Source organism: Triticum aestivum, chromosome 2B, assembly GCF_018294505.1.
Source record: "Triticum aestivum cultivar Chinese Spring chromosome 2B, IWGSC CS RefSeq v2.1, whole genome shotgun sequence".
Taxonomy (NCBI): domain Eukaryota; kingdom Viridiplantae; phylum Streptophyta; class Magnoliopsida; order Poales; family Poaceae; genus Triticum; species Triticum aestivum.
The window spans coordinates 568,258,371-568,270,598 of NC_057798.1; positions in this window are offsets into that span (position 1 = coordinate 568,258,371).

Consider the following 12,228-nt stretch of genomic DNA (forward strand, 5'->3'; position numbering starts at 1 on the left):
TTCATTGGGTGTATGACCATCGAAGGTTTTATTCATGTAAACAGAACAACAATTATTCTCTGACTTTAAATGAATAACTATATTGCAATAAACATGATAAAATCATATTCATGCTCAACACAAACGCCAAATAACATTTATTTAGGTTTAACACTAATCCCGAAAGTATAGGGAGTGTGCGATGATGATCATATCAATCTTTGAACCACTTCCAACACACATCATCACTTCACCCTCAACTAGTCTCTATTTATTTTGTAACTCCTGTTTCGAGTTACTAATTTTTAGCAACCGAACAAGTATCAAATACCTAGGGGCTACTATAAACACTAGTAAGGTACACATCAATAACCTATATATCAAATATACCCTTGTTCACTTTGCCATCCTTCTTATCCACCAAATATTCAGGGCATTTCCGCTTCCAGTGACCATTTCTTTTGCAGTAGAAGCACTTAGTTTCAGGCTTTAGTCTAGCTTTGGGCTTCTTCACGGAAGTGACAACTTGCTTGCCATTTTACATGAACTTCCCTTTCTTTCCCTTTGCCCTTTTCTTGAAACTAGTGATCTTGTTAATCATCAACACCTGATGCTCTTTCTTGATTTCTACCTTCATTGATTTCATCATCATGAAAAGCTCGGGAATCGTTTTCGTCATCCCTTGCATACTATAGTTCATCACGAAGTTCTACTAACTTGGTGATGGTGACTAGAGAATTATGTCAATCACTATCTTATCTGGAAGATTAACTCCCATTTGATTCAAGCGATTGTAGTACCCAGACAATCTGAGCACATGCTCACTGCTTGAGCTATTCTCCTCCATCTTTTAGCTATAGAACTTGTTGGAGACTACATATCTCTCAACTCGGGTATTTCCTTGAAATATTAACTTCAACTCCTGGAACATCTCACATGGTCAATGACGTTCAAAACGTCGTTGAAGTCCCGATTCTATGTCGTAAAGCATGGTGCACCAAACTATCAAGTAGTCATCATATTGAGCTAGCCAAACGTTCATAACGTCTGCGTTTGCTCCTGCAACAAGTTTGTCACCTAGCGGTGCATCAAGGACATAATTCTTCTGTGCAGCAATGATGATAAACCTCAGATCATGGACTCAGTCCGCATCATTGCTACTATCATTTTTCAAATTAGTTTTCTCTAGGAACACATTTAAAAACATAGCTAAGCTATAAAGCGAGCTATTGATCTACAACATAATTTGCAAATACTATCAGGACTAAGTTCATGATAAATTAAAGTTTAATTAATCATATTACTTAAGAACTCCCAGTTAGATAGACATCCATCTAATCATCTAAGTGATCACGTGATCCAAATCAACTAAACCATGTCCGATCATCACGTGAGATGGAGTAGTTTTCAATGGTGAACATCACTATCTTGATCATATCTACTATATGATTCATGCTCGACCTTTCGGTCTCGGTGTTCCGAGGCCATATCTGTATATGCTAGGCTCGTCAAGTTTAACCTGAGTATTCCGCATGTGCAACTGTTTTGCACCCGTTGTATTTGAACGTAGAGCCTATCACACCCGATCATCACGTGGTGTCTCATCACGAAGAACTTTCGCAACGGTGCATACTCATGGAGAACACTTATACCTTGAAATTTAGTGAGTGATCATATTATAATGCTACCGTCAGTCAAAGCAAAATAAGATGCATAAAGGATAAACATCACATGCAATCAATATAAGTGATATGATATGGCCATCATCATCTTCTGCTTGTGATCACCATCTCCGAAGCACCGTCATGATCACCATCGTCACCAGCGCGACACCTTGATCTTCATCATAGCATCGTTGTCGTTTCACCACCTATTGCTTCTACGACTATCGCTACCGCTTAGTGATAAAGTAAAGCAATTACAGGGCGACTGCATTGCATACAATAAAGCGACAACCATATGGCTCCTGCCAGTTGCCGATAACTTTGTTACAAAACATGATCATCTCATACAATAAAATTTTAGCATCATGTCTTGACCATATCACATCACAACATGCCCTGCAAAAACAAGTTAGACGTCCTCTACTTTGTTGTTGCAAGTTTTACGTGGCTGCTACAGGCTGAGCAAGAACCGTTCTTACCTACGCATCAAAAACCACAACGATAGTTAGTCAAGTTAGTGTTGTTTTAACCTTCTCAAGGACCGGGTGTAGCCACACTCGGTTCAACTAAAGTTGGAGAAACTAACACCCGTCAGCCACCTATGTGCAAAGCACGTCGGTAGAACCAGTCTCGCGTAAGCGTACGCGTAATGTTGGTCCGGGCTACTTCATCCAACAATACCGCCAAACCAAAGTATTACATGCCGGTAAGCAGTATGACTTGTATCGCCCACAACTCACTTGCGTTCTACTCGTGCATATAACATCTACGCATAAAACCAGGCTCGGATGCCACTATTGGGAAACGTAGTAATTTCAAAAAAATTCATACGCGCACGCAAGATCATGGTGATGCATAGCAACGAGAAGGGAGAGTGTTGTGCGCGTACCCTCATAGACCAAAAGCGGAAGCGTTAGCACAACGCGGTTGATGTAGTCGGACGTCTTCACGATCCGACCAATCAAGTACCGAACGTACGGCACCTCCGAGTTCAGCACATGTTCAGCTTGATGATGTCCCACGAACTCCGATCCAGCACAGCTTTGCGGGAGATTTCCGTCAGCATGACGGCGTGATGACGGTGATGATGATGCTACCGATGCAGGGCTTCACCTAAGCACCGCTATGATATTATCGAGGTGGGTTATGGTGGAGAGGGGGCACCGCACACGGCTAAGAGATCAATGATCAATTGTTGTGTCTATGGGGTGCCCCCCTCCCTTGTATATGAAGGAGTGGAGAGGGGGAGGGCCGTCCCTCTTTAGGCGCGCCCAAGGGAGGAGTCCTACTCCCGGTGGGAGTAGGATTCCCTCTTCCCAAGTTGGAGTAGGAGAGGGAAGGGAAGGAGGAGTAGGAGAGAAGGAAAGGGGGGTCGCACCCCCCAAACCTATTCCTATTTGGCCTCCTGCCCAAAGGGGGGCGCACCAGCCCCTTATGGGCTGGTGCGGTTCCTTCTTATGGCCCATAAGGCCCATAACTTCTCCCCGGCGAATTCCTGTAACTCTCCGATACTCCAATAAATACCCGAATCACTCGGAATCTTTCCGATGTCCGAATATAGTCGTCCAATATATCGATCTTTACGTCTCGACCATTTCGAGACTCCTCTTCATGTCCCCGATCTCATCCGGGACTCCGAAATACCTTCGGTAAAACTTTATCGGTTAAACCGCATAACAACATACGTTGTTCCCTTTGTCATTGGTATGTTACTTGCCTAAGATTAGATCGTCGGTATCTCAATACCTAGTTCAATCTCGTTACCGGCAAGTCTCTTTACTCATTACGTAATGCATCATCCTGCAACTAACTCGTTAGCTACATTGCTTGCAAGGCTTATAGTCATGTGCATTACCGAGAGGGCCCAGAGATACCTCTCCGACAATCGGAGTGATAAATCCTAATCTCGAAATACGTCAACTCAACATGTACATTCGGAGACACCTGTAGAGCTCCTTTATAATCACCCAGTTACGTTGTGACGTTTGGTAGCACACAAAGTGTTCCTCCGGTAAATGGTATAAGTCATGAAGAAAGCAATAGAAACATACTAAATGATCAAGTGCTAAGCTAACAGAATGGGTCAAGTCAATCACATCATTCTTCTAATGATGTGATCCCGTTAATCAAATGACAACTCATGTCTATGGTTAGGAAACACAACTATCTTTGATTCGATGAGCTAGTCAAGTAGAGGCATACTAGTGACATTATGTTTGTCTATGTATTCACACATGTACTAAGTTTCCGATTAATACAATTCTAGCATATGAATAATAAACATTTATCATGAAATAAGGAAATAAATAATAACTTTATTATTGCCTCTAGGGCATATTTCCTTCATGATCGACATCAACAACCTTGCTACCATCAACACCAACTTTCTCCCCCTCTATGTAGTGGTGTAACACCTCCCCCCCGCTGCAATCTCTACTTAAACATGGTGCTCAACTCCATATATTATTTCCCAATGATCTACGGTTATCCTATGATGTTTGAGTAGATTTGTTTTGTCCTATGGGTTAATCGTGATCTTGGTTGGTATGATTGTATAATTTATTTTTGGTGCCATCCTACGGTGCCCTCCATCTCGCGCAAACGTGAGGGGCCCCGTTGTAGGGTGTTGCAATATGTTCATGGTTCGGTTACGGTGGGTTGCGAGAGTGACAGAAACTTAAACCCGAGTAGGTGGGGTATGACGTATGGGAGTAAAGAGGACTTGATACTTAATGCTATGGTTGGGTTTCACGACCTTAATGATCTTTAGTAGTCGTGGATGCTTTCTACAGTTCCAATCATAAGTGCATATGATCCAAGTAGATAAAGTTTGTTAGCTCATGCCTCTCCCTCATATAAAATTACAAGAATGATTACCCGTACTTGTTATCGATTGCCTACGTACAAATGACTTTCTTGTTGACAAAAGCTATCTACTTTTATTAGCTTACAATTTATTCTTAATTTTATTCTCACAAAGTACTCGTAGTTTTATTCTCGCAAAATAGTTTCATACTTGTTTTAGGTAAAGCAAACATCAAGCGTGTGTAGAGTTGTATCGGTGATCGATAGAACTTGAGGGAATATTTGTTCTACCTTTAGCTCCTTGTTGGGTTCGACACTCTTACTTATCGAAAGAGGCTACAATTGATCCCCTATACTTGTGGGTTATCAAGACCTTTTTCTGGCGCCGTTTCCAGGGAGCAATAGCGTGGGGTGAATATTTTCGTGTGTTCTTGTTTGCTCTATCACTAAGTAGTTTTTATTTTCAGTTCTAAGTTGTTCTCTATCTTTAGTTATGGATATGGAACACGAAACACCAAAAATATTAGTGGGACTTGCTACTCAAGGAGATGAGGAACGTCCTAAAACCCTCAATGATTGTTATGTGAAAGATATTATGCACTACTTTGATAATCTTGAGAAAATCCCATTCAACTATATAATGGGAGTAATGTTGGATCAACGTGAATATTTTAGGGATTATCGCTTGACACAAAAAGGGAAACTTTTATGGGATCAAATTTATTTGTTGCATTGGTATGCTCGAGATTTATGCTTGAGATATGATTTTACTTGTTGTTATAGGATGAATGCTCCACACCTTCCCTTTTAATGTGAATTTAATGATAATGAAACCTTGGCTTCTTATTCTAGAGGTATATATGATTATTATGATGTGGAACGAATAGAAGAATTTGTTGCTTTTAAGGGTGCTTATGGAATTGAATCTTTGTTTGAAAAGTTTGAAGCTTTTGATGATGATGTTTATAGGCCTAAAAAATTTGCCATCCTTAAATATTGCTATGATAATTATAAATTCAATTCCAATATTGATGCATTTATTGAGAAAGTCTCCGCTGTCCAAAAAGAGACTAATATTTTGCAGGAGTCTATGGAAGAAGGAATTAATGAAACTGTGAGCTCATTGGATGAAAAAGATAATGAGGAGAGCGAAGAACAAGTGGAGGAAGAATGTATTAGCTACATGTGCCTACCTTCTAACGAGATTAACCCTCCAACTCATACATTGTTTAATGTCCCTTCGTTCTTACCGAAGGATGAATGCTATGATAATTGCTATGATCCCGTTGATTCGTTTGAAATATCCCTTTTTGATGATGCTTGCTATGATTATGGCCAAGATGCCAATATGAATTATGCTATTGGAGATGAACTTGCTATTGTTCCTTATGTTAAGAATTAATTGTTGCTATTGCACCCACACATGATAGTCCTATTATCTTTTTGAATTCTCCAACCTACACTATGTCGGAGAAGTTTGCACTTGTTAAGGATTATGTTGATGGGTTGCATTTTACCGTTGCACATGATGATTTTGATGAATGTAATATGCATGTGATTGCTGCTCCTACTTGCAATTATTATGAGAGAGGAACTACATCTCCACATCTCTATGTTTCCAACACGATAAAATTGCAAGAAACTGATTATACTATGCATTGGCCTTTACTTGATGTGTATGAATAGTTCTTGTATGACATGCCTATGCATAGGAAGAGAGTTAGACTATGTTGTTACATGACACACATCACTTTGTTCTCACTACTAAATGCCAAATCATTGTTGATTAAAATTGGCTTTGATATACCTTGGGATCCGGGTGGATCCATTACTTGAGCACTTTATGTCTAGCTTAATGGCTTTAAAGAAAGCACTGCCAGGGAGACAACCCGAAAGTTTTAGAGAGTCATTTATTTCTGTTGAGTGCTTTTATAAAGTTTAAAAACAAAAAAAATATAGAGGGGAAACTTAAAACTTCACTGAAAGAAAAGCGAAAGTGAGAGGGACGAGCATTGTGAAAGTGGGAGCTAGCCTTGAACTTTGTCCGTGCCCATGGAAAATTTGTGAATCTCAAATTATAGAAACATTTCAACAAAAATAATTATCCCCTTGTAAAATTCCATTGTATTATAAAAATAATGTGCCAAGATTTGCCTTTAGGATGGGTAGATTGCTTGTTGGTTTGTGCGGTGCAAAACAGAAACTTTGGCTGTAGTGCTCGATTTTACATTTTTTTCTGGAACGTCAAACGGTTCTATACGAAATGTTTATTTTTACTAATTTTCTCAGAATTTTTAGAGTTACAGAAGTATGGTGGATGTTCAGATCTTTACAGACTGTCCTTTTTTCACAGATTGCTGTTATAGCTTCATTATTTGCGTATGTTTGAATTCTTATTGAAGCCTCCTTGACTTGGGGCCATAGAATTGTGATAGCATACAGTGGGTAATGTTTGTTTATAATTATACAATAATGTTGTAGCAGTACATGATGGGATTTCATTGCCATTTTCACTAACCCCGCCACTAAAAGTTTGTTTAAGTTTTGGGTGGATGAAGTGTTCAAAGATCGAGGAGGTCTCGATATGAGGAGGAGGAGGAGAGGCAAGAGCTCGAGCTTGGGGATTCCCAAGGCACCCTAAGTAAATATTCAAGGAGACTCAAGCGTCTAAGCTTGGGGATGCCCCGGAAGGCATCCCATCTTTCTTCAACAAGTATCGGTATGTTTTCGGATTCGTTTCGTTCATGTGATATGTGCAAATCTTGGAGCGTCTTTTGCATTTAGTTTTTATTTTTCTTTTATGCACCATGCTGGTATGAGATATTCCATGATTGATTTCTAGAATGCTCATTGCACTTCACTTATATCTTTTGAGTATAGCTTTATAGAATGCTTCATGTGCTTCACTTATATCATTTGAAGTGTGGATTGCCTGTTTCTCTTCACATAGAAAACCGATGTTCGTAGAATGCTCTTTTGCTTCACTTATATTTTTTAGAGCATGATATTTTGTAGAAAGAATTAAACTCTCATGCTTCACTTATATCTATTTAGAGAGTCAACAGGAATTGGTCAATTGCATGGTTAGTCATAAAATCCTACATAAAACTTATGGATCACTGAATATGATATGTTTGATCCTTGCAATAGTTTTGCGGTATAGAGATGATAAATATGTGGTAAGTACTAGTAAACGGTTGTGGTTAAGTAAGAATATTGGTGTTAAGGTTTGTGATTCCCGAAGCATGCACGTATAGTCTCTCATTATGCTATGAAAGTTGGAGCGCAATTTTATCATTGATTGTCTTCCTTATGAGTGGCGGTCGGGGACGAGCGATGGTCTTTTCCTACCAATCTATCACCCTAGGGGCATGCGTAGTAGTACTTTGCTTCAAGGGATAATAAACTTTTGCAATAAGTATATGAGTTCTTTATGACTAATGTGAGTCCATGGATTATACGCACTCTTACCTTTCTGCCATTTGCTAGCCTCTACGGTACCATGCATTGCCCTTTCTCACCCGAGACGTGGTGCTAACTTCGCCGGTGCATCCAAACCCCGTGATATGATACGCTCTATCACACATAAGCCTTATTATATCTTCCTCAAAAAAATACCATACCTACCTATTATGGCTTTTCCATGGCCATTCCGAGATATATTGCCATGCAAATTCCACCGCTTCCGTTTGATGACTTGAGAATTCATTGTCATGTTGCTTTGCATGATCATATAGCTGACATAGTAGTTGTGGCTCAGCCAACGTGTATCATTTTTATACATGTTACACTAGATCATTTGTCTGAGGCATTTATATAGAGTCATATTTCGTCTTAGGTATCGAGTTATAATTTTTATTCCTATTGAGTTATAATTAAATAGAAGTGTGATGATCATCATTTTTAGAGCAGTTCCCTAGTGAGGAAAGAATGATGGAGACTATGCCCCACAAGTTGGGATGAGACTCCCGACAATTAGAGAGAAAAAAGAAAAAGAAAAGAAAGAAAAAAAAAGAAAAAAGAAAAGAAAGAAAGAAAGAAAAAAAGGAAATAATAATAAAAGAGAGAAGGGGCATTGTTAGTATCCTTTACCACACTTGTGCTTCAAAGTAGCACCATGTTTTTCATATGGAGAGTCTCATATGTTATCACTTTCATATACTAGTGGGAATTTTTCATTATAGGATTAGATGCACACCCACTTAGTTTTCATATGGAGCTTTCATACACTTATAGCTCTTAGTGCATTCGTTGCATGGTAATCCCTACTCCTCACATTGATATCAATTGATGGGCATCTCCATAGCCCGTTGGTTAGCCGCGTCGATGTGAGACTTTCTTACCTTTTTGTGTTCTTTATATTTACCCCTATCATCATACTCTATTCCACCCTAGTGCTATATCCATGGCTTGCGCTCATGTATTGCGTAAGGGTTGAAAAAGCTGAAGCGCGCTAAAAAGTATGAACCAATTGCTCGACTTGTCATCGGGGTTGTACATGATTTATACTTTGTGTTAAGAAGAGAGAGCATGACAGGACTATATGATTTTGTAGGGATAGCTTTAATTAGCGTTGATATTCTGAAAGACATGATTGTTTATTGGGATGCCTGAGTATTGATGTCTTTATGTCATATTATAGACTATTGCTTTGCATCACTTATGTCTTAATATTCATGCCCTGACTAGTCATATGATCAAGTTTATGTTAGGTAGCATTCCACATAAAAAGTTGTCTTTTGTAGCATTTACCTACTCGAGGACGAGCAGGAATTAAGCTTGGGGATGCTGATATGTCTCCGTCGTATCTATAATTTTTGATTGTTTCATGCCAATATCATACAACTTTTACATACTTTTGGCAACTTTTTACATGATTTATTTGGACTAACTTACTTATCTAGTGCCTAGTGCCAGTTCATGTTTGTTGCCTATTTTTGTATCGCATAGAATCCATATCAAACGAAGTCCAAACGTGATGCAACTCCATGGAGAATTGTTTTGGAATATTTGTGATCTTTGGGAGTTGGAATCATCGCAAACGGAGGCCCGTGGTGGGCACAACCCACCAGGGCGCGCCAGAGGAGCCAGGCGTGGCGTGGTGGGTTGTTCCCACCTCGTACGTGGCTGGAGCTATACTTCGGGTGCAAGGAAGCTTATATCTAGAAAAAATCATGTAAAAAGATCAGCGCAATAGGAGTTACGGATCACCGGGAATATAAGAAACAGTTTTCGGCCAGATCTGGAGAGCGTGAAACAGAAGAGAACAGAGAGGGAGATCCAATCTCGGAGGGGCTCCTACCCCTCTGCTGCCATGGAGGCCATGGACCAGAGGGGAAACCCTTCTCCCACCTAGTGAGGAGGCCAAGGAAGAAGAAGGAGGAGGGGCTCTCTCCCCCTCGCTTCTGGTGGTGCCGGAACACCGTCGAGGCTAGGATCATGACGGCAATCTACATCAACAACCTTGCTACCGTCAACACCAGCTTTCTCACCCTCTATGCATCGGTGTAACACCTCTTCCCTCCCGTTGTAATCTCTACTTAAACATGGTGCTTAACTCCATATATCATTTCCCAATGATCTATGGTTATCCTATGATGTTTGAGTAGATCCATTTTGTCCTATGGGTTAATCATGATCTTGGTTGGTATGATTGTATATTTTATTTATGGTGCTGTCCTACGGTGCCCTCTGTCTCGGGAAAACGTGAGGGGCCCCTGCTGTAGGGTATTGCAACATGTTCATGGTTCGCTTACGGTGGTTTACGAGAGTGAAAGAAACTTAAACCCGAGTAGGTGGGGTATGACATATGGGAGTAAAGAGGACTTGGTACTTAATGCTATGGTTGGGTTTCATGACCTTAGTGATATTTAGTAGTTGCAGATGCTTGCTAGAGTTCCAATCATAAGTGCATATGATCCAAGTAGAGAAAGTATGTTAGCTCATGCCTCTCCCTCATATAAAATTACAAGAATGATTACCGGTACTTGTTATCGATTGCCTAGGGACAAATGACTTTCTTGTTGACAAAAGCTATCTACTTTTATTACCTTGCAATTTATTCTTAGTTTTATTCTCGCAAAGTACTCGTAGTTTTATTCTCGCAAATTAGTTTCATACTCTTTTTAGGTAAAGCAAACATCAAGCATGCGTAGGGTTGTATCGGTGGTCGATAGAACTTGAGGGAATATTTGTTCTACCTTTAGCTCCTCGTTGGGTTTGACAATCTTACTTATCGAAAGAGGCTACAATTTATCCCCTATACTTGTGGGTTATCACGCCGCATTCTTCCGAGCCGAAGAGGGGAGCTCAACGGAGAAGTTATTCTGGTCGCAGTACCTTGCGCCGAAACTTCCCGTGCCCCTAAGCGACCAACTGAAGCAGATGTCCGAGCTGCACAGGGTGGCCGGACTGGCCATGAAGGATGTTATGGTATGCTTGTAGCCGGCCGACTCCATCCCTAATAGTCACTTCAGACTCGTGAAGAGGCTAGTCAAGGCGCTCCCTCGGATCGATGCCCTCAAGCGGTCGTCCTGCATTGAAGGTGCCCGGATGGCCTTTGCCCGTGTCAAGGTGCAGTGGGCAAAGATGAAGGCCACTGAAATTGCTACCACAGGGTCACCTGAAGGGAAAGAGCACCTCTGGCCGGAGAAGTACTTTAATGAGGTCCTCGAGGCAGCTTGCATCGTAGAGGGCTAGTGTTCGAAGGACGTCATCTTTGAGTAGTTGAGTCCGGTTTGTAAGAGTCATGTAACGAACTCATGGTGTATGATATTTATGATTTAGTTTATCCTCCTATTTTGTTGCTTATATGTCTGAAAGTTTACCAGTCGTCGGCTTCAGCCCCCATGTAGGTATTACAGGCGTGTTCGGGATTGCATGACCGCACTTAATCCAACGTCTTGGTCCAATGTAGGAGGCGTCTTGCGAAGTGAACTAGGCAATCAGATTATGCGGCTTTAGTACTTTCACTTAGCCATAAGAGTCCATCGGTCACGCTAAGTACTAACCCCTTGTTGCATGATCAGCGACCCGGAGTACGGCGCCTTTGCAACGCTGCTGGCCAAAAACCCAGCCCCTCGTGTGACACGGCATAAATCGCGAACGATTCGTAGTATAACACTAAGTCGCCGGATCGCTAGCCCGCTCTCGCTTATCATGACAGTCAGTTTTCGGCTTTCTCTACTGAGGTACTTGATCGAACGAACCGGAAATACAATCGCAGTAGTTCTCCATTTACTACCTTAGCCGAACTTGCGGAACATAAGGTGGCAAACACATGAGCCGGGCAACCAAACTATAGACCAAAGACATGATTCATAGCAGATGCATATAATGCAATATCCGGGACGCTGAAGAGTTCCCTATGGGTGTTCGGACTTAAGAATTTAGCGGGGCCGAATACAGCCCCTTGTATGAAGACCGTGTCAAACCACGTATGTCAGTCGAACATGAGGAATAGCGTAGATGACAAGGGAAATATCTAACACCCAACCAAGAAGGTGATAATCATCTGTGCCCTTTATAGCTTTATTGATATGTCGATGACAGGAAATGTTGTTCAATATTAAGGTCATATTACATGCCTAAGGAAAAAGGAAAAGAATTTACATAAGGGAAAGTCTAACACAGGGCCTAAAAATCATAGTTCGGTAAAGAAACTCCGATGATGCCTTGCCGCATGTCTGCGCCTTTTCTCCTTAGTAGTGAGCCCTTTGAGAGGAGCGTTTGATGGTTGGGACACGCTGGCCTTAAAGGGATCTCCTGCGACAACCATCTT